Source organism: Antedon mediterranea, chromosome 7 (genome assembly GCF_964355755.1).
Source record: "Antedon mediterranea chromosome 7, ecAntMedi1.1, whole genome shotgun sequence".
NCBI lineage: Eukaryota > Metazoa > Echinodermata > Crinoidea > Comatulida > Antedonidae > Antedon > Antedon mediterranea.
In genome coordinates this window covers 11,855,052-11,879,099 of record NC_092676.1, presented here as the reverse complement: position 1 = coordinate 11,879,099, position 24,048 = coordinate 11,855,052, and the positions used below count along the sequence as shown (strand labels likewise).

At 34.2% G+C, this 24,048-nt stretch overlaps 1 long non-coding RNA gene across 1 annotated transcript; it reads right to left on the bottom strand.

Annotated features, from left to right (window-relative positions):
* Positions 1-2,507: 2,507 nt before the first annotated feature.
* LOC140054382 (uncharacterized) lies at positions 2,508-6,179 on the bottom strand. Its single transcript, XR_011846512.1, has 3 exons — positions 5,801-6,179; positions 5,283-5,411; positions 2,508-4,873 (listed from the first exon to the last, which is right to left on the bottom strand). It is a non-coding gene; the product is annotated as an uncharacterized lncRNA (long non-coding RNA).
* Between the last annotated feature and the right edge of the window lie 17,869 nt (positions 6,180-24,048).

Genomic DNA, 24,048 nt, shown 5'->3' with positions numbered 1-24,048 from the left:
ATTTCAATCGACTATGACAGTGACAGTTTTAACAATAAAATATTATGTCGCAAATGTGTTACTGTATCAAGTGGTATATTATTTATAGGCCTGTGAGTAGGCCCTACTGTTATACAAAACGTACAATATACAAATAAACTGTACTACTGACAGTTGCTTCTCAACGTTTGTATTAATTAATAATTACAAAGAATATAAACGTTGTAGTGGTACGTGTATCGTTACATGTACATGCTATTTCAATGGACTATAACAGTGACAGTTTTAACAAGTATTAAATCGCAAATGTGTTACTGTATCAAGTGGTATATTATGTATAGGCCTATCAAACATGAAAAACATATTTCGTTACTGAGTAGATAAAGAATATATTAAAACATTGTTCTTCTTTGTACCCATATCCTCTTCCCCATCCCTCAACCCTAATGTTACACACAAAACACAAACTGGGTTTGTTTAAATTAGTCCAAATAAAAAATTTGAACTCATTTTGTGACAAGTTTCTCTTTCGGAAGTAATTCCCAGTGTGCTAATTTCAGTTTAATACATAAATCATCGTGTCTATTTATTCGTTTCTGTAAACAATAATAACTATTATCATCCTGCAGTACGTACATTAAAAAAAAGCATTTTTTTACGCTGAAATTACTGTGTATTCGAGAACCATCTGTGGGCACGACCTAGATGGTACGCGAGCGAAGCGAGCGTACCATCTAGTTATGTTAATTAAGGCAAGAATTTTTTTTTTCAGATATGCACAAAAACTGACCCACTACATACTAGAAATAATGTGTAAACTACATGTGTTTGTGAAAAGGCAAACATAAGTTATTAACGATTAAGTTTGGGTACTTGTAGCAGGGATTTAATAATGTTTAGTAAAATTTTGAAGTTGAGGGCGCTATTTAAGTAAGTGACAGGTACTCTATTTTCGGTTGTAACTCATTTTAAATACTTAACCGATTATGATGAAATAGATTTTGTTATAGATAATTAAACCTTCTTCCTTATTAATTATTTAATGTATTATTTGTGTAAATCTAATTAAAACTATATCTTTTTATGAATTATGTTAACTAGATGGTACGCTCGCTTCCCTCGCGTACAATCTAGGTCGTGCCCACAGATGGTTCTCGAATACACAGTCATTTCAGCGTAACAAAACTGGCGATTTCAAATGTACTATTATATAATACATTGTCGTTTACAGAAACGAATAAATAGACACGATGATTTATGTAGTCAACTAAAATTAGTACCCTGGGAATTACTTCCGAAGGAGAAACTTATCACAAAATGAGTCCAAATTTTTGATTTGGACTCATTTAAAGAAACCCAATTTGTGTTTTGTATGTAACATTAGGTTTGAGGGATGGGAAAGCGGATAGTTACAAAGATGAACAATTTTTAAATATATTTTTTATCCACTCAGTATAGGCCTACAAATAATATACCTCTAAATACAGTAAAACATTTGCGATTTAATACTTTGTTAAAACTGTCACTGTCATAATCGATTGAAATATTAAAGTACATGTCACGATACACCACTACGACGTTTATAGTATTGGTACTTATTAATTAATAATTAATACAAACGTTGAGAGGGAACTGTCAGTATAAAGTTTATTTGTATATAATAATGTGTTTATATATCTAACAGTGAAGCCTAACCACAATCTCAGTAATAAAGTTTATTTGTATATATTTTTATATTACATCTAACAGTACGAACATTCATAGTAAGAAATGTTCGATTCAAATGAGGACCAAAAATAGTTAATAGGTATTAACAGTATTGTCAAAGTATTGCAAGTTTATTCTCAAAGGGCCCATATGTTTACCTACCGTATGTGTTAAACCAAGAGCTCATAAATTTACCTACTTGTGTTAAACCAAACTCTGGCAGACTAAGAGATTGGGATGTTCCATTCATCGCAAATCAATACATTTGTATAATCGTATATTAATTATTAAATCTATCAAAATAGTATTTTTTAAAGAAAATCGGCCTGTCTTCAACATTATGATGCTGTACTCTAGCTGTTCAACCGGTTTTCAGCTATTAAAAACAATTATCGTAGGAGGAGATAGGAAAATGCGAAGCCTCCTCGCATTTTTGTGGCGGGTATTTTTCAAGATGGACATCCATTAGACAGTGTATACCACGATCGGAAAACAACCCTATTTGGGGCAAATCGTTGAACCTAAATTCGTTTTAATCGTCAATAACTAATTATCTAACTTAATTTAATCAGTAAACAGGGTTACATCAGGTGGTTAAAATCAGTACCGAAAGTACGAACCAACTTTATATACCATCGAGTAAAAATTCTAGAAGTAAGGCGCGATTTACCGAATTTTGCCCTTACGTAAATTTATATATAGATTAACTATTACATGTTTATAAAAACAATGTATGTCTTGTCATTCATTAACAAATATAAACCGGTCCTACTAAACACCAGATACCTAACCTAATTTTTTTGCCATGAGGCGCGATACGCCAATAGGTGTGGTGAATTTTGTCCAAGATGGGGAAATTTCTGTCCAGAATGGGGAAATATTTTGTCCAGAATAAGGACAAAAGCGATAGGTGGCGCTATAATCGTGTCCAAGATGGGGAAGCTGTCCAATATAGAGAAATCCGATTTGTCCAAAATGGGGAAATTTCTGTCCAAGATGGGGAAGTGGTGGCGCTATATCGTGTCCAAAATGGGGAAATTTCTGTCCAGGATGGGGAAGTGGTGGCGCTATATCGTGTCCAAAATGGGGAAATTTCTGTCCAGGATGGGGAAGTGGTGGCGCTATATCGTGTCCAAAATGGGGAAATTTCTGTCCAGGATGGGCTTATGCTGTGTCAAAAATAGGCAAGCTGTCCATATATAGAAATCAGATTTGTCCAAAATGGGGAAATTTCTGTCCAGGATGGGGAAATTTCTGTCCAGAATGGGGAAGTGCTGTGTCCAAGATGGTGAAGCTGTCCAATATAGAGAAATCCGATTTGTCCAAAATAAAGACATTTCTGTCCAAAATGGGGAAATACTGTGTCTAAAATAGGGAAGCTGTACAATATAGAGAAGGCAAAACATTAACACAACATAAGAAACTTTTTTTTGTTTTAAAAACTTTAATTAAGTTTACACTTTTAATCTGAAAACATTACAAAATGTACACAATAATAACAGTACTATGTTAACACTTTAAAAGTACATTTGAAGTGGAAAAGTGTTCTATTAATTAAATAATTAACACCGTTATCAGCTTTTTAAGTATAATACACATTTAGTGAGGGATGTGGTTCCAATTTACTTCTAAAGTAAATTTTCACTGAATGTATACATTTATCTGACGTTAAAAACTACAGTATATTATATTAAATTCCAACCATAAAAACCACAACAGAAGGTAGTACCGTCACCGCCCTTATTATACCACATCAAGAAAGAGTACAGGATATTTGTTAATATAATTAATACAGGTTGTCACTTCTTTTTTTTTATCATCTTCAATTTCTTTTTATTTCCTTCTCTATCTCTACCTTTTTATCTTTTTTTTTAACCTTTTTTTCGACCACAGACCACGAGTATTAATCTATCGTCCCACAGGTAAAATTCAGGCTCAAAATAGGCTCTTATCCCCTTAAAATAATTACGGTACTCAGCCTGGAAACAGTTTCAAAGTACAGGTTGGTAAATATGTGACACCTTTATCAGCTATTTTTAAGTATAATGAACATTTATTGAGTGAAATGGTTCCAATTTACCTCTAAAGTAAATTTTCACTGATTCTATACATTTTTATCTAACGTTAAAAACTACAGTATATTATATTAAATTCCAACCATAAAAACCACAACAGAAAGTAGTACCGGCACCGACATCATTATACCACATCAAGAAAGAGTACAGGATATTTATTAATATAATTAATACAGGTTGTCGCTTCTTTTCCTTCTTTTTATCCTTTTTCTTTTTTATTTTTTTCTTTATTTTTTATTTTATTTTTTTTACCACAGACCGCGGGTATTAATCTACCGTCATATGCAGTAATTCCACATGGAATTTCGACCACATGATGGAATCCTTGAGTTATTATAGTAACTCAATGGTTTAAAATAAAACGTACACGCCGAATCATTAATTTCCAGCTATAAACAAAGTGATATCTTTGACAAATCGTGCAATATTTGGCCTAATTTTTCTCATTTTACAATAGTATACGAGTGTTTGCATATTAGTAACATTAGTGCTTTAATTGCGTTATTTCCTACTCCAAATAGGCATAGTTTAGGGCTAATAATTATGTTGATATTAAAATATGATTACAGCCAGTGCTTCGCATTTTCTGTAAGGTTTATCATGCTCAATTAGATTTATTTTTTTGTTAAATTTCTCTCAAAAACTTTGTGTCTATACAAATGTTATTAGTGAGCAACTATTCTATCAATGTGTATTCCTTTAAATTTACCAGGGAGTGAATTGCTATGCTGATTTATTATGTCTACTTATATTAATCGTTAAAAACTACAGTATATTATATTAAATTCCAACCATAAAAACCACAAAAGAAAGTAGTACCACATCAAAAAAGAGTAGGCCTACAGGATATTTATTAATATAATTAATACAGATTGTCCCTTCTTTTCCTTCTTTTTATCCTTTTTATTTATTTTTTTTTTCTTTCTTTGTTTTTTATTTATTTATTTTTTTTTTTACCACAGACTGCGGGAATTAATTAATAAACAATCAATGATTACAGTAGCCTATTCAATACAAACATTACATTACAAAATCTACCGGTACTGACAAGTGTTCCTCTTGCAAAACTTTATCAGTGGCCCTACGAATAACAAATAACCAATCAAAAGCACCTGTTAATACAAAAAAAAACCAATGAAAATGATGTGACTACTTATTCTAATAAAATTACATAGAATTGTAATAAAATGAAAATATTTTACTAGAATATGGATTTATTTATTATTTTGTCATCAGGATACGGTGATTGTTTTTTTATTTCAAAGTAAAATACTCAAATTCACGTTTATAGTTCATTAATTAAATTAATAGATCATAATTTTTTTTTAATGTCACCAACCAAATATACAGTACACTCATCTTGACCAACTTAATTTACGACATGCATTTACTTGCATTTACATATTATGCAGATCGGAATATTATATCACTCTTAGATATGATAAATAATTACTGTATGTGATTTTAAACAAACTATTCTTGAAAAGACCCAATAATAAACAGTAAACAACATGTAGTTACCATTAGTACTTCGAAAATCTTATTTGTTTAATAATAGCTTTGAAAACAAGTAAAAACCAACATAAATAAAACAATCACTATTTGTAGTTGAATGACCATCAAAATCTCTTCAATGAAAAGCAGCCACACCTAATACAAAAAAATGATATAAAGTTTAGAATTTCCCAAATTGTATTGCAAAAGATAGGACATCAAACTAGTTAAGCACTTACTTTCACTACTTTTAGGCCCTGTCCTCCCATTAAAGAAAAGGGGATTAACCCCCCCCCCCCCCACACCCTCTATTTCAAAATACTGGAGTAACCACTGGCCTACCACCGGTACCTGATGAATAATTAGTTTGCATCTTTCAGTATGCCTAATATGCGGGAGAAAATTGCAGACTTGCTATGATCAAGCCACGTGCATAGTGGAGTAACGACTAGGCCATTAAGGGCCTAGTAATTAGTGCAGCATTTTTCTTTAATTTGTATACATCATACATGATTATTATTATTGATTAATATGGTTCAACATACCTTGATGTGCAGACTCGATAGTAGGCCTGTCACGATAAATATGGTCCGGGGCCAAAATCGGTCCGGCCGGACCAGTTTTGGCTCTAAAATTGTGGCCAAAAGCAGTCCGCCACTGTATCCAATAATCGGTCCGGGCTTTTCTTCTGTCGATTTTAATTGAATTACTAGGCCTATGATGCTGTTTTAAGTTGTTTATGGCTAGAAAAATATCCCATGATATATATTAGTAAGTTATCTTGTCGGATAAATACTATAAATAAATGTATTTTATCTACAAACATGACTTAGGTGTTCACTCATATTTCGGCCTGCCACACACTCACATGAACGGGTATGAGACGCTGATATTGCCAGCTAGATTTTATTTATGATTGAGGCCTTTTTCTTTCCTCAGCCTAATCAATATTGGATAATTGTTTTATAATAATTGTATTGAATTTATATAGTGATTGATTAACCATAAATAGTTAATAATAATAATATTTAATAATTAAATTGTTTTTAACATCATGGGGAAACGAAGATGTTAAAAAAGAACAAAATAGATTAAAAACAGGCAGAGATACATATTGTATACAAAAAGCCTAACAATTAGTACTAATTATTGATGAGTTACTACTAATAATGATAATAAAAAAAAACAGGCTTAATTTATAATATTAAAATAACAAATAAAAGAGTAGTTTTCAATATAATGACTAATCATGGCCTTTTTTTAATGATATATACATTATGACTCATTTTGCGCACCATATATTTGTAAGACTGGACCGGCCAAAAACAGTCCTACTACCCGGACCGATTTTATCCTGGCCGGACCAGTTTTGGCGGCCAAAATTGGTCCGGCCGGACAGGTTTTGGCAGCCATAAATGGTCCCCGGACTGATTTTGGCAGCCAAAACTGGTCCGCCGGACCGATTTTGGCCCGGACTGATTTTGGTGTGACAGGCCTACTGTACCATACGTCTTAAATATTAATTGAATGCTTCCATAACTGAGACATTCCCTATATATTGGATAGTCTCTATATGCGGGACAGATTTTCGACACGATGTAGCGCTAATCTTGACAAAAACTTTCCTCGTTTTGAACATTTCTGAATTTCTCTACATATTTGACAGTTTCTCTTTTATACAATTCGGAAAAATTGAATTTGCCTTGGATACTGTAGTTTCTCTAATTTGGACGCAGCACTTCTCTATTCTGGAGAAATTTGTCAAAATTATATTTTTCTGCTGAAAATGTGAGTGAGTGAGTGGCCGAGCGGTTAAGACAGTGGAACCGTAATCACGTAGCCATAACATCGGCAGGGGTTCGAGGCTCACTCACTCCATGGTTCTGGTGGTAGAACGAGTCTTCTCGGATAAGGACTATAAACCGTAGGTCCAGTGTACACAACTTGCTCGTGTGCACTTTAAAGAACCTAGTACATCTTTCGAGATGAGTAGGGGGTTACCCCGGTGTATTAGTACATCACAGCCACTGATCACCAACTGGGCCCTCTGGGAGATCAGTCTTTGACTGAAGAGGTTACCCAGTATAAAGATAAAAAAACAAACAAACATGTCTCTATTTTAGAAAACACTTTGGACAAATCGGATTTCTATATATTGGACAGTTTCTCTATTTTGGACACAGCCCTTCTCTATTCTGGACAAAATTTACCCATTTTGGACAAATCGGATTTCTCTATATTGGACAGCTCTATTTTGGACACAGCACTTCCCCATCTTAGACAGAAATTTCCCCATTTTGGACAAATCGGATTTATCTATATTGGACAGCTTCTTTATTTTGGACACAGCACTTCCCCATCCTGGACAGAAATCCCCATTTTGGACAAATCGGATTTCTCTATATTGGACAGCTTCGCTATTTTAGACACAGTATTTCCCCATTCTGGACAGAAATTTCTTCATTTTGGACAAATCGGATTTCTCTATATTGGACAGCTTCTCTATTTTTGACACAGCATTTCCCCATCCTGTACACAAATGTCCCCATTTTGGACACAATATAGCGCCACCACTTCCCCATCCTGGACAGAAATTTTTCCATTTTGGACAAATCTGATTTCTCTATATGGATAGCTTGCCTATTTTTGACACAGCATAAGCCCATCCTGGACAGAAATTTCCCCATTTTGGACACGATATAGCGCCACCACTTCCCCATCCTGGACAGAAATTTTTCCATTTTGGACATGATATAGCGCCACCACTTCCCCATCCTGGACAGAAATTTCCCCATTTTGGACACGATATAGCGCCACCACTTCCCCATCCTGGACAGAAATTTCCCCATTTTGGACACGATATAGCGCCACCACTTCCCCATCTTGGACAGAAATTTCCCCATTTTGGACAAATCGGATTTCTCTATATTGGACAGCTTCCCCATCTTGGACACGATTATAGCGCCACCTATCGCTTTTGTCCTTATTCTGGACAAAATATTTCCCCATTCTGGACAGAAATTTCCCCATCTTGGACAAAATTCACCAACCCGTCTCCGATACGCAGCAAAGTGTCACGCAAAAATACAAGTGGAAAAACGTAAAACGTACTGTGTAATTTAAAAAATACAAATGAACATTTTGAAATACTATGTCTGATTTCTTAAATCGTACTGTGTAATTAAAAAAAAAAATTTAAAATGTTCATTTGTATTTTAACAATTACACGGTACGTTTTAAAATTTCCACTTTTGCTGCGTATGGCGCCTCATAGTATGAGAACAGGTTATCCCAAAGCACAAACATCTATGGCTAAAGATACGGTACCGTATCCATACTTTTAAAAACTAAAGGTACGGTAATTATAGAGGGCGCTATGTAATGTGGATGTTAATCAAATAGGTTATTGCATTGGTTTTCTGCAAGACAGCTGTGTAGCCTAGTGGGCATGTGATGAGGCTTTGGCTTAAGGGGTTGGAGGTACTCTTCTTGACGTCTTTTTTTCATTTTTTTTAAGTTTTTAATTTATGAGAGATTATTTAGAGGGTTAGGTTTTTAATATTTAGGAAGGAGTTTAATATTTAGGAACGAGTTTTATATTTAGGAACGAATTTTATATTTAGGTACGAGTTTTAGGAATGCAATTTTACCGTACTTTTAGCAAACAGAAGCGCCCTCTATAATTACCGTATCTTTATTTTTTAAAAGCATGGATACGGTACCGTATCTTTAGCAACGGTGATATATTAATGCTACTAAATTTTTCGCGTAATTTTACGTATCTCCTCCAAAACCACTGAAAGGTACGTGCTCACATCTAGCACACTGATGTTTATTGAGGGGCCGCACACGATAGGCTATGTCACTTTCCTGAATTTTAAGGATAAACACTAAAAAAAGGCAAAAAATAGCAGTAATTTAACATCTCAGCAACCATGTTTACGTCACTGTATAAACTAAGCAACCTCCTCTGTTTTGTACCGCCATGGCCGGATCTACAAATACCATGCCAGGCCACTAAATAAACAGTCATTAGTCAACCGTATCGACTGATCGCGCCGTTGAAGTTTTAATGAATTACACCTATTACCTTGGAACACAATGTATTTTGTAAATCACGGTTTGGCTTAATGAGTAAAACGCCGTGGCCATTGAAATTAATGCTTAGTAGTTTCGAGTTCAAATCCGCGATGTGTAAATAATAATTATCTCCGCTTAAATCAACAAATCTAAACCACAATGTAATTACAAAAATACCAAAAAAGATACCAAACCTCACGCAAAAAAATTGCAAAATATAAAAAACCATTAAAATTGTTAAAAAATGTAAAAGAAAAAAACAAAACAAAAAAGCACACACACAAATAAAATGATTCCAAAGTCGTGTTTCCACAAAATATCATAAAAGTTTGTGTCCGAGCGCATCATTTATTTCGAGTAGTGAGTTGTGTTAATTTTAATTCATATCATCATACACGTCAGAACAAGTGCATAGGTGTGTTATTTGTATACATGTTGCAGACTTCTAATCTATATATAGAATATTTAATTTTATGATTTTTTTTCTTTTTACTGTAGGATAATACAAATCAGCTGTACCAAACCACTTTCATGACCTTGATTGGACTTGCAGTTTATAATGCCGTAAGGCCTTGCGATTTTAGCCAAGTACATTTTCCGGTAAATGGATTTATATAATCAAAATGTCCTACAATAAAACCTGGTGAATAAGAATGTTTAGTTTTATTTATATGATATTAAGAGAAACTGTGGCTGATATAATAATTTTATTTTTTGGTGCCCAATCTAGTTCCTGGTTGACATTTAATATTTGTTTGTTTCTTTTTAGAGTCTAGGTGAATTATTTTGTCTTGCGTAGCTTGCTCCTCAACAAACTGCAGCATCTGTTGAAAATAAATTTGCAATGATATAAAATATTAAGGTGCAAGATGTTATATATTTGTCTGTTACTCTACAGTATTATTTAATCGGGTCAATTTATGTACAGTATCTTTTATTCACATATTATAAATATTAATATAACACATTATCAAGGAAAAATTAAGCAGTTTATTTTAGTTCCATGTGATGAACACAAATAAAATCAAGTTTATTTGAGCAATTGAATGCTGTTTAATTAAACAGCATTCAATTGCTCTTATCTTGTTTGAATTTACTTTAGTTCCATGTGATGAACACTAATATTTTCATTCAATAAAAATAAATTTAAAGGTACAGTTACGTAATTTCTGTAAATTTCCATGAGAGAGCGTGTTTTTTAATTAAACAGCATTCAATTGCTTAAATAGACTTGATTTAATCTTGTTTGAGTTTACTTTAGTTCCATGTGATGAACACTAATAAAATCAAGTTTATTTTAGCAATTGAATGCTGTTTAATTAAATAGCATTCGGTTGCTCTTATCTTGTTTGAATTTACTTTAGTTCCATGTGATGAACACTAATATTTTCATTCGATAAAAATCAATTTAAAGGTACAGTTACGTAATTTCTGTAATTTTCCATGAGAGCGTGTTTTTTAATTAAACAACATTCAATTGCTTAATAGACTTGATTTTATCTTGTTTGACTTTACTTTAGTTCCATGTGATGAACACTAATATTTTCATTCAATACAAATAAATTTAAAGGCACAGTTAGGCCTACGTAATTTCTGTGATTTTCACTGAGAGCGTGTTTTTTAATTAAACAGCATTCAATTGCTTAAATAGACTTGATTTTATCTTGTCTGAGTTTACTTTAGTTCCATGTGATGAACACTAATATTTCGTTCAATAAAAATAAATTTAAGGGTACAGTTACGTAATTTCTGTGACTTTCCATGAGAGCGTGTTTTTTAATTAAACAGCATTCAATTGCTTAAATAGACTTGCTTTTATCTTGTTTGACTTTACTTTAGTTCTATGTGATGAACACTAATAATTTCATTCAATAAAAGTAAATTTAAAGGTACAGTTACGTAATTTCTGTGATTTTCCATATGAGCGTGTTTTTTAATTAAATAGCATTCAATTGCTTAAATAGACTTGCTTTTATCTTGTTTGACTTTACTTTAGTTCTATGTGATGAACACTAATAATTTCATTCAATAAAAATAAATTTAAAGGCACAGTTACGTAATTTCTGTGATTTTCACTGAGAGCGTGTTTTTTAATTAAATAGCATTCAATTGCTTAAATAGACTTGTTTTCATCTTGCTTGAGTAGTTTGCTTTAGTTCCATGTGATAAGCATTCATTATTTCATTCAATAAAAATAAATTTAAAGCTACAGTTATGCAATTTCTGTAATTTTCCCTGAGAGCGTGTTTTTTTAAGTACCCAGCATTCAAGTGCTTAAACTTGATTATATCTTGTTTGAGTTTACTTTAGTTCCATGTGATAAACATTCATTATTTCATTCAATAAATAAATAAAAAAGTACAGTTAAGTTATGCGATTTCTGTGATTTTTCTCTGAGAACGCGTTTTTTTTAGTTAAAATGGACCTGAAATGGATTTTCGATTTTTTTCATTTTAGAATGATGTTTTGGGGGCTATTAGGTGTTGCTAGAATGTATATTGTTACAAAATATAAATTGGCCCTTTTGGGGAAAGCCCCATTTGAAAATCCAAAAAATTCGCGGGTGACGTCACTTTGCGAATATATTCCTATCCCTCCAATGGACAATTTGCAGTTTTTTGGCTATAACTCTTGAAATCTATGGAGTATTTTCTAAATAATGCTTGTGCATTTGCAGAAACGTATTTAGAATTTTTTTAGATAAATTATTACCGTATAAACGGTTATTCATCGAGTAAATGACGATTTAAAATCTTAAAATCAACGGTTTTTTTCTGGCAATACCGAAGTTGGCCTGGCAACGTTGTCCGGGATACAGCTCCGTGCGCAATGATGCGTATCCATATTTTCCGTTCTTGTATTTTGTATATCGTTCTTAATTTATACTGCTAAAATGTGTTAGTTTCTTTAGTTTTTAGTTTAGCAGAATTAAATTAGTAATATGAGATGATAATTTATTTGTCACGAATCAGGCAGTTCGAAAACGAATTTTATTCATATTTTACTTTGGCTTGACAATGAGCGCAGCAAGTTGTTGATATCGCTTTGGTCCTTGGATGCAACGGAGCCTCGCCGCATGATGTGGGTGGTGGATCGACTCCGCGCGCTGGATTGGGGGCCTAGGCCTAGTAAAGGTTTGGGAGGTAGGCCTTCTAAATTCGGGTTTTAGAACAAACGAAGTACATTTTAGGGACCTATATTTCAACAACATTAGATATTGAATAAATTAGTATTAGTGTCAACGCTTCGCGTATCATTCCAGGCCGTCGATCATTCACTGACTATCGGGCGGCACATACAGGCTCTCGATATCGTCGTGTGTATATGTGACGTCTTGAATATAGAGGCTTCCGACGGCCGTTGAAATAGAATATTGCAATGGCGTGAGTAATTTTCGCTAATTTACCATGGTATCTTAAAATTTCGTTTTTACTCAAAATACTATACATTTTGTTTTTATTTGTATGGGTTTGTGTTAATTTGATACATTTAAATAACATGTGTGAATTTCTTGAAAATCGAAATTCCATTTCAGGTCCATTTTAAACAGCATTCAATTCAAATTCCCATGAGTGCGAGTCCATTTAAACGAGCTGGGCAAGCTGTAAATTGTATTAATCCGCTATGTATGTATGCATATTGTTAACTAATTGAATAGCCGGCATTTTAACCCTAAATAATACTGCAATAGTAATTTCAGTGGTTAGAGGTTCATATTTATTATTAGGATTTTTACAGGCACATATAAAAATAGATTAGAAGAATCATCAATAAGAATATACAAAAGGATCGCCGTGACGGGAAGAGACCAACCGGTGACAAAGTACCTTTAGAGCGGTCAGAACACAATTACAAATTTATAAGAAACACACGACTGAAAATTAACTTTAACTTTAACGCTAAACCGCCGTTCCTATTCTATTCTGAATTGTACCACCAATAACACATGCTATCAAAGTATAAGATATTAGTTGTTTTCCGGTCAACGATCCATTCTAAACAAAAAAATCTCTCAGCACCAAATTTTTTGTTTGGCGCTATAAGGTACGACATTATATATTATTCAAAGGCTTTGTAATTTCCGATACCATTAATTCCAACAAACATTTATGTGGTCCATATAGTTACCAACCATCTCGCATGGTTCGGGACGGTCTCGCATTTCAAGTGATTTTTAATGAAACACGCCTTTGAATATGAGTAGCAAACAAATATGTTCTTTTTTTATTAAAGAAAAATGTCTAGAACCATCCAAAAGTAAAACAAAATGGGAAACATATTTTAACATGGAGAACGATTGGTCTGTAACATGGAAAAAAAAAATTAAAGATATTAAAGATAATAAACTTAAACAGTTGAACATCAAACTAGTGCATTGTATAACACCTACCAAAAGAAGGCTGTTAAAATGGAAAATAAGCAACACAGATACTTGCCTACAATGCAACGTAGTAGAGGATGATGCCCATTTCTTTTATGAATGCACTGAAGTAAAACCCTTATGGGAATATATTAACGTTTATACCATGCACAAATTTGGGATCGAGGCAAATTATCGAAACATTGTACTAGGTACAGGAAACAAATATGTAAACCACATGTTCTCTATTGGATGCTTCTGCGTTTACAAGGCACATACTTTGAAAAATGTAAACAAATGGACCGGATCATTGTCTCGTCTTTTTATGGCGGCAAAAAACAAAAGATCTTACCTTAACCACCTATTATAATTTATATTGATGTGAATCTGATTATTTAAAATATATTACAAAATAATGTTGTATAATACACATAGGCAGTTTCATTTTATCTTATATGAAATATAAATAAAAAAAAAAAAAAAAATTATATAAATTAATATTGAAAACAAAAAATAAACGTAACGCAACATAAGTAACGCACGAGAAGATAAGCAAACAAATATAACCATGAGACATAAAACTAGACACAGGAGTAAGAAAAGCATTTTTAATATTTTTGTTTTTGTTTTTTGTTTATATTCGTATTTTAAAATAATGTATATAATCTGTATATAGGTATAAATGAATTATATGTCAAAAATACTACCGAAAATAACTATACAACATTAGTAAATGTATCTCCTACAGTACATTTATTAGTTAAGTGTTCACAATGTTAGATGTTGAGATTTATAGAACAAAAAAAATACTAGAAAATTATGAAAAAAGGTGGATAACAGAAAAGAAATAATGCTCTGATTCCAAGAACAGTAACGTTGATAAAATTAAAAAAAAAAATAAATATATATAAACCAAACAAAAGTAAGAATAACAATGAATAGTTATTATTATTATTAGAAATAATTGTATTAATCTGTTGATGAAATGAAATGAATAAATAGTGGTTAACGCCACAAAAGAGAAAAAAAAAAACACGCCTTTGAACACATAAGTAGACCTATATTCGATGCGTTATCATTTGAGAGGAAAATGCATTAAAATTAATTGGTATATTTTAACAGTATAGAACATTATGCGAGTATTCATATTATAACACCACACATCAATAAAAAACGTAATATCAGGGGAAAATTACAATTAATTTGTCCGTGGTCGCTCGCCGTGATGAGGATGGGCCGATAACCATGCGTTAGTCACGATCGCAATTACACATGACAATCCATGATGTGTGCGTTTATAAAAGGAAGGCCCAATTTTCTTGCCATTGGGGGTGGATCAGTTCAATTTTTACCCTCCGAAGACATTTTTTTAATAAAATAAATTCAAGAATCAGCATGAAAATCGTTGAATTACAGATTAACAAAAAAAGAGTAACATACAATCTAATAATATTTGCATCGTTTACCGTACCAGAATACAAGAGGTGCCATTCATCATGAATTTTACGTGCGAGAGTAATATTTCCAGCCATCTAGGAGTGCCAGTGAACTAAATTTGTTTACGTCGCAGGCCACCACGAGGTGGTGGGGGCTGAAAATACTTCGTGTCCGACCCTCACCCCCTACAAAAATAGTCTGTCCCGCATTTTAAATATCTCAGGTTGGTTAGTATGGTGGTCATAGTTAAATTGGTTGTTATTACAACAATTAAATAATTAAAGTACAACAAAACAAACTCGCCCTAAAAATAACAGAAATCGCATATTTTACTTGGGACTTTAATTTTGTTCCAATATAACAAACCTAAAATTAAATATAAACAGAGCTGTAAAAGAGCATGTTAAAAAGATGAATCTGTCATTGAATACGATGAAACTAAATTAAATTAAAACCGACATTCTTAATAATCATATTTAGAGATGCAAATCATCAAAATAATATTTATATGAAATTTAAACACTTTTATAGCCTATGCAGGTACGCCTGTGCCATGTTATGCTTTTTAAAAATTATCCAGTATAGTATTTTCTTTTTAATACCCTCGATGGAAAATTGCCTTCATCATTTTGAATTTATATCTCCATGTTTTGACCTTCTTATTAATTGTATATGGCAATTGAAATAAAACCTTAAATCACACTACAACAATACATCGTAAATTATCAAAGTAGAAAAGTGAAAAAAAAAACACGAGTTTGTAAAAAAAACAATTAACTTGAGTAGGTTTCTACAATACAGTAATCGACGTTGACGCTGTCTTGGAATACAGTTAAAAATCCATTGAATAAAATAAATAGAGGGCAGAAATCAGGAAATGGTTTTTATATACCTGCAGTTTTTCAATATTTATTATAAATTTGACCGCAATTACCCACAGTAAAATGGTACAGCCCGTGCTATTCTTTAACAGGCAATACCTCAAGGCAAATACAGTACAATAATATGTATGCCTCACTCTCAGCGACGTGCTGCAGCAAACCGCAATTGGTAGGATGTCCTAGGTCTGGGCTAGGTAGTGATGTTGATTTAGACAGAACAATATCAGCAGTAACATATTACAGCATTTTATTGACAAATTAACAAAATATATTGAAATTAAACGTGTATTTCACCAATAAATGCATTAGAAATAGACTCATTCCACTGAGTTTTAGTCCTCTTTGCTCTTGGCGCTCCATAGAAACAAAAATATTGAACATTAAGTGAAATTCGCGAACAGTGTGCTAGAAACACGTCTGTAAAATAATTAATTTAAGGATTTATTTGTTTCTTTTTATGTGATTATTCTTCATTAAAGTACTTATGAGGCATACTTATATTAGGTGTTGTATTCACACAATAAAGTTAGTTATCAAATGTGGAGTCAAAATACAAAATCGATCGTAATATACCCATGGAGGTATTTTATACCACCATCTTTCATGAATCGCTTAAATGTTTTAACTCGGTGACGAACTCGTCGAACTTTTCACCTTGTTTTTGGTCACGTGAATTAAAAATACAGTATACCGTTCGTATATCACGTTGGTAGCTGGTTTAAAGTAATCAGATAGCTTTTTAAGGATTGCATCAGTTTTAAGAGTATCTTCTTCCAACTGAGAAGTCATATAGCATTCTTTTCCCATAATTGAGAGGAGTGTAGCTACTCTTACTTTATCATCTTTGCTGACGAGGCCTGTGGCGATTTCATAGTTGGTCCATTGAGACTTAAAACATTTCCAATTTTCCCTAACGTCTCCGTTCGTGTTTAAGGCCCTGTTCAGACCCATGGCGTTAGACCGTTTTAGCGTACGACGCTAAAAGAATGTGTGTCTGAACAGTTGGGGATTAGCGTACAACGCGTTGTACAACGGTTGTAGCGTTGTAGTGGAAAACGGTTGATAGTACCGTTTTAGCGTACGATGCTACTGTAAGTCAACGTTGTATCCAATCAGAACGTTTCCTGTTATGACGCGAAACAAGGTTTGACCTAGGCTGACATCTTGTATCGTCAATATGTGAGAGATGGATTTCAACAACAAAAAGGCCTAACTAGGCTACAAATACAACTGTTAAAAAAAACTAGGCTACAAACTACATGTATCAATTGATTTACCATTATATTTTCTAACAAATGACATAAATAAATGCACCTTGTATTTAAACATAGTGACTACGATCCCGTCTCCTTTTAGGCCTAGGCCTAGCTAAGAGCCATTCATGAATTTCATTCAAGCTATAAACTAGCGTGGTGGAACATCAAGTCACTCATTCATATATACAAGGCAGACTAGACTGGACAAGTATAATGCTGAAAGACCCCCTAACTCCTAAAAAATTCAGTAAACAAACGAGGGGAGCTGTGTCATTTTTATTAGCAAGTTAAGGTTTTTTTTTAACTGACTGAGGTCTGGACTAATCACAATCAATTTTTTCCCTCCATCTCCATCTTCATCATTAGGAGGCTTGCTTTATTTTCGTAACAGCACGAGGCCTGGGGAAAATGTTTTTTACTACAAAATAAAACAATAGAAACAGAAATTTGGCTTCACTATATTTTTCTCAAATAAATGCTGACCTCAGCCTGAGGTATGTTTTATTTACGGCAAATTTTGTCATAATTGTAGGGCTGAGATCTAGGCCTATATACAGTGGAAATAATGATGAAAACACGTGGGTAAGAGCACATGAATATGCAACTAGAACCAACCTGGATGACGCACTTCCGTTGTAACGATAATCGTACGCTATGGGTCTGAACACCTCATTTTTTCCTCTGCGGTTTGTAATGTGACCTTGCTAGTAACGTTGTACGCTAAAACGGTCTAACGCCATGGGTCTGAACATAGCCTAAGGGTTGTGGAACCGGAAATTGCATCGAAGATGCATGGTTGAGCGACCGCTTGTCACTTCAACTAGCCACGCAAAAATAGTTCACTCACCGTACCGGGTTTCGTACCCTGTACGCACCGTCAGCTGATTTGAAACTTCAATACACTAAGCTAGGTTCTACGTTGTCCAATTTGGATGTTTGGACAGTTCAAACGTTTAAATTCCATGTTGTGTCATAGGTTCTTATAATGCATACGGAAATAACAGACGACCGACGACTACTCTTTAGTGTCTCCGAGAGGTATTTTAATGATCATGAAGTAGAAGCATACTAACTAGCTATAACAATACAGTAACTCAAGATGGCAGCGCCTCTCAAGACATGTGTTTTCATATTATTATAGGTGGCGCTATAACATATTCTTACAGCCTCTAGGTTGGGGCTAATAATATTAGCTAAAGTTTAATTTTAGGCCTATTATTATGATTGTCGGACGTAGTCTTTTTGCGGCATGTTATTTGATCGGCATATCAGTTACCTTTTATTCACTGCAAGAGATTGAGCTTGTAATGTACCGTTTTACAATCAGGCCCGTAGCCAGAATGCATCAGAGGGGGATTTTCTTGACACCAAGTATTTTGCGAGCGCAGCGAGCAACTGTAGTGGGGGGGGGGGGAGGGCAGGGGGCCGCCAAGGGCCCCCGGTCGGGGGGCAATTTCGGTTGCTTTAATAAGCTTACAGACACATTTTTTACCTACTAAAATCTGAGTTATGCAGAGAAATTATATAGTACAGTATTATGGAAGTTAGTAGTACTGATCTTGAAATACAGCTTTATTGTTGCAAAAAAGTATATTATATTAGGTCCTTAAATAATTTCTTATCCTATAAACATAAAAAACAAATAGTACCGTATATTTCGGTGTACAAGTCGCACCTGTGTATAAGACGCACCCATAACGGAGACTGAAATATTAGTATTTTTTATGTAGTCGATGCATAAGACGCACTTATTTCTAGGCCGAAATGTAAACATTTTACAATCAAAACAATGGTATTTTAATAATAAACAACGATATTTGAGACATATTTATTAGAATCAAATGATATAATTTTGTTTGATTGCCTTTATTACATCGTAATCAGTCTCTACTTCAACTGAACGTTCAATGAAAAGGGAAATCCCCATATTGTTTCAGTTAAGATACACTGTGTGGGTAGGGCTAGCCTATGTCTATTTAAGTAACTTTAATTTCATATTATTTAAATATATACCTTCTTATTGTGTGTATGACCATTATAAAATCAATCCAAATGATGTTCAGTTTTTTGGGCTGATAATTAACCAGGAATATCATGTTGGGTAGGTCTATATGAAAATCTTTCCTATTTCCATTCATGCATTACATCAATATGAGGAGAGGAGAGCACAAACCATGTGCTCCTTGCCTGGTGGCCAGCACTGTTGGCCATATACACTATGAGATTAGGGGAAGCTACTTAACACAATAACAACACACTCTTTTTGATATCGCTTGACATACGAACTGTTGCCTACATGATTATAAAATTATGTGATTGTTGACATAGAGATGTAATAAAAATAAACCACCGTGATCAAGGGAAATAGTTATTGTGTAATTAAAATGTGACACCACCGTAATTAATGGACTCTTCCATAAATGTGTTGCGCTGTGATGCTGCATGCTGCTAGAATACACACCCGCGAGTTCAGAGAGTACTACTAGGCCTGGGTAGAATTTCTAATGCGTACTGTAATATTAATTAATACAGTCGAGGATGACAATTTATCTTAAAGACCCCTTCCCTGCAATTTTGGACGTTTTTTGGAAAATAATACATATATATCACTTTAAAAACATTAAACCATGTCATTCCTTGTCTTAAATGTACGTTTTATGGTAAATTATGATAAAAAGTGAGAAACAATGCACTACCTAAGTAGCTCGCGGCGATCGACCTCTCGTGGACGGTCTTAGGCCTAGCCTAGCTAGGCTTAGTTTTGTAGGCCTAGCTGGTAAACATCGATAACGTACGAACATCGTACGCTAGCTATATACCTAGCCTGACGTTGTATAGTTGCTGCATTAATTTTCTTTCTATTTTTGCCAAACTCCGTTGATACAAATTGGGGAAAATCCGGTATTTTCGCTGAAAAGTTAGGAGTCTTCCATTTGTTTTGGCTTCACGATCGATCGAAAAGTGGGCGAATTACAGGTGAAAAACAAAAATATCAATCCGCGCGCAATGCATTTTGGGATTTATAGCGGGCCGCTATAATTATTAGAATCGATTTATTTTTCACATTTTTAACCGTTTAAAGACGAAAAAAGTTATCGCAATAGGACCATATAGTATTATTTTTACATTAAATATAGTTTGTGATCTTAAATTAGATCTAAAAAACGTAGGGAATGGGGCTTTACCTAAAAATTCAATAAACTTGTTACCACACTGTGGTTAGACAGGAGTGAGTAACTAACTAGGCCTACATTGCAGAGTAGTACACTATTTTTAATTAATTTAAGTATTAGTAGGTAATTAAATTAATTAGGGTAACATTTAGAGGTCAAATTTGCGTGTCAAAAGTGCGTCTTATACACCGAAATATACGGTAGGCCTACGTACACGTACCAATTTAACTCAGCACCATTTTTATTCAAGTTTACATAGTGAAATTCTTTGGTTTAATAAAAAATATTTCCAGGAAAAAAATCAAAATCCCTAAAAAGATTGAACTGAACTGAACGTGATCTTGTGCGTCATATTTATAACCATCATCTCTCAACAATCTCTCGATCTCACGCTCAGCAGTGACTTTGACATCGGACAATCTGTATATTCGATCGATTTGAACATAGTCAATAGAAGTAAAATGACAAAAAAATCTGCTATAATTGATAATTAATTGCAAGATTTTGGAAGTGGGGCCTTTGTTTTTCAAGGGGGGTTTGCTGGTAAAAGGGGGGTTCGCGCAAAAAAAGGGGGGGGGGGGGTTCGCCCGAACCCCCAAAAAAACCCCTGGCTACGGGCCTGACAATACAAATAAGTTAGAGAGAGACAAGTTCTGTTATAGTTGAAAGCTAGCACTGAAGTGTTTATTCTTTATTCTACATCTACTATATATATAATAACAATATATGTAATGGGTAATTAATCTGTCAAGGTGGAATGTTTAGTGGTCTCAGCAGAGGGTCTACTTTTGCCATTAGTGACCATTAAGTAGCCAAGGGTTATAATAGAAGTGGGTTAACATAATATATATGGCAACAGGTGAAGGAAGTATAAATAAATGGTAGCAATTGATATTACTCAAGTTCAATACATTACATTCCCTCCCTTCTATTATAAACAATTCTAAGCTATTTATTTATAATTGGATCAAAGCACTGTACTAAGTTATGGTTTAATAATCACTTTAAATGTATATGGTATAATGCACTGTATAAAGTAAAATATAAGATCAACATTTTAAATTGTCCAGTAATAATGTCCATAAAAGTTTCTGTATTTCAGTTATTAAGAATGTCCATATCTTTCCGGTGGTTTTCTATCGCGAGTAGGGTATACTCTTCGCTGAGCAGTTATAGGCTGTGCTTCGACAGTTGATTGTGATGTTTCCACTGTTCTATTTGGATTAATGAGCATTGGAGGTAATTTTGGAGGATCATCTTTGTTTGTAAGCTGTTTATCCTGAGGTTGAACAGGCCTATAACGCTTCCTGATAGGGTCGGCATGACGACGACAAACTCGTCCATCTTCTAGTTTTATCTTGAATGAGATGAGCCCAGATTTTAAAATTATTGTTCCGGGTAACCATTTTGGATGTTGTCCTCTAAAGTTCTTTATATACACCTCCTCCCCTTATACAAAAGTGCGTTCTTTTGCATGACGATCATGTGCTAATTTCTGTTTTTCAAGTTGAGTGATAACACGATCTGCTTGATAAGGGTGTAGAAGATCAAAATGCGTATTTAATTTTCGGCCGTTAAGTAATTCTGCTGGTGTTTTGCCAGTTGTGGTATGAGCTGCATTTATATATTTAAATAGGAATCTTGCGACTTTTGTTTCTATAGATCCGTCTTTCATACGTTTCATTGCTTCTTTAAATGTGCGTACAGCACGTTCTGCAAGACCATTCGATGATGGGTGATATGGGGCTGTTAAAGAATGTCTTATTCCATTTCGCTTTACGAATGTATGAAATGCACCACTCGTGAAACATGTTCCATTGTCATATACTATTTTATCTGGCAATCCATGCGATGCAAATATAAGCCTGAGCTTATCCACTGTGGTACTTGTCGTTGAGGAATTTACCGGAATTACCTCAAGCCATTTTGAGTGTGCGTCAACAAGTATTAAAAACATTTTTCCCATAAATGGTCCAGCATAGTCGATATGTAATCGTGACCATGGTCTATTTGGCCAATTCCATGGGTGCAATGGTTCTTTAGGTGGTAAAGTTTGATTGGATTGGCATGTATCGCACTTTTTTATATGTCCTCAATGTCTTTGTCCATATTAGGCCACCATAACGAATTCCGAGCAAAACTTTTCATTCTGACAATTCCAGGATGACCGTCATGTAGTGCTTGTAGCAACTGTTTTCTACCAGGCTGTGGAATAACAATTATATTTCCCCACAAAATACATCCATCTTGTGTAGAGAGTTCTCTTTGTCGGGTCCAATATGGTTGCAAGTTTTCAATTTTTGGGTTAGTATTGGGCCAACCCTTTTCAATGTAATTGAACTCGAGAAAGTGTTGGATCTTTAACCGTCCAACCTTTAATATCTGCCGTGGAAACTGGAGATTGGTTCATAGACTCCATCAATAGAACAGTTTCGGTAGGTTGTGGAATTGATTCTGGTTTTCCTGGCAATGGCAATCTGCTTAAGGCATCTGCATTGGCATGGGACTTTGTCAGTTTGAATCTTAATGTATATTTGTATGTGCCTAATTTCAGCGCCCAACGTTGGATTCTAGCTGATGCTTGGCTAGGCACAAGTCTGTCCTCATTAATAAGACCCAACAATGGCTTATGGTCGGTTACTAATGTAAAATGTCTACCCTAAATGTAAGAATGAAATCGGGTTACTCCGAAAACGCATGCCAACCCTTCTTTCTCAATTTGCGAATACTTTTTTTCCGCGTCTGCAAGTGTTCTAGATGAAAATGCGATCGGTCTTTCTGTACCGTCACTTTGTCGATGAGCTAACACAGCCCCAATTCCATATTGAGATGCATCACACGATAGTATTATTTCCTTTTTTGGATCATATTGTGCGAGTACTCTGGAGGAAAGTAGCAATTCCTTTGATTTATCAAAAGTAGATTGTTCTAAATTTGTCCAGTTCCAAGCTTTATCCTTACGAAGTAAGGCATATAACGGACGGAGCAAGCGTATTGGATAAGTTTGGTAAAAACTTTCCATAATAAGATAACAATCCAAAATAAGCTCTCAGTTCAGTCAAGTTTTGAGGCGCTGGAGCATCTTTAATTGCTCTGACTTTGGCGTTTGTGGGATGCAATCCCTCTTTGTCGATCGTGTGTCCCAAATAATCAACAGATTTAACCATAAAAACACACTTACTCTTTTTTAGACGAAGTCCCAGCATCTGCCAGTAGCTTTCGGACGGTTTCAAGAGTTTTGAAATGCTCGTAGTCATTTTTTTCCTCTAATTAATATATCGTCCAGGTATACTGTAACACCTTTAATTCCTTGTAATAGTCCTTCCATGACACGCTGGAAAATCGCTGGTGCTGAAGAGACTCCAAACGGCAACCGTGTATATTGGTAAAGTCCCTTTTGAGTGTTGATTACAACATATTTTCGAGAATCTTTATCTAAGAGTAATTGTTGGTACGCCTGTGACATGTCCAATTTAGTAAATTTTTCTCCGTTAGCTAACGATGAAAATATATCTTCAATCCTGGGCAAATGATACTGATCAACTTTTGGCTGCTTTATTTACAGTAATTTTGTAGTCACCAGAGATCCTAACGGTAGATTTATCT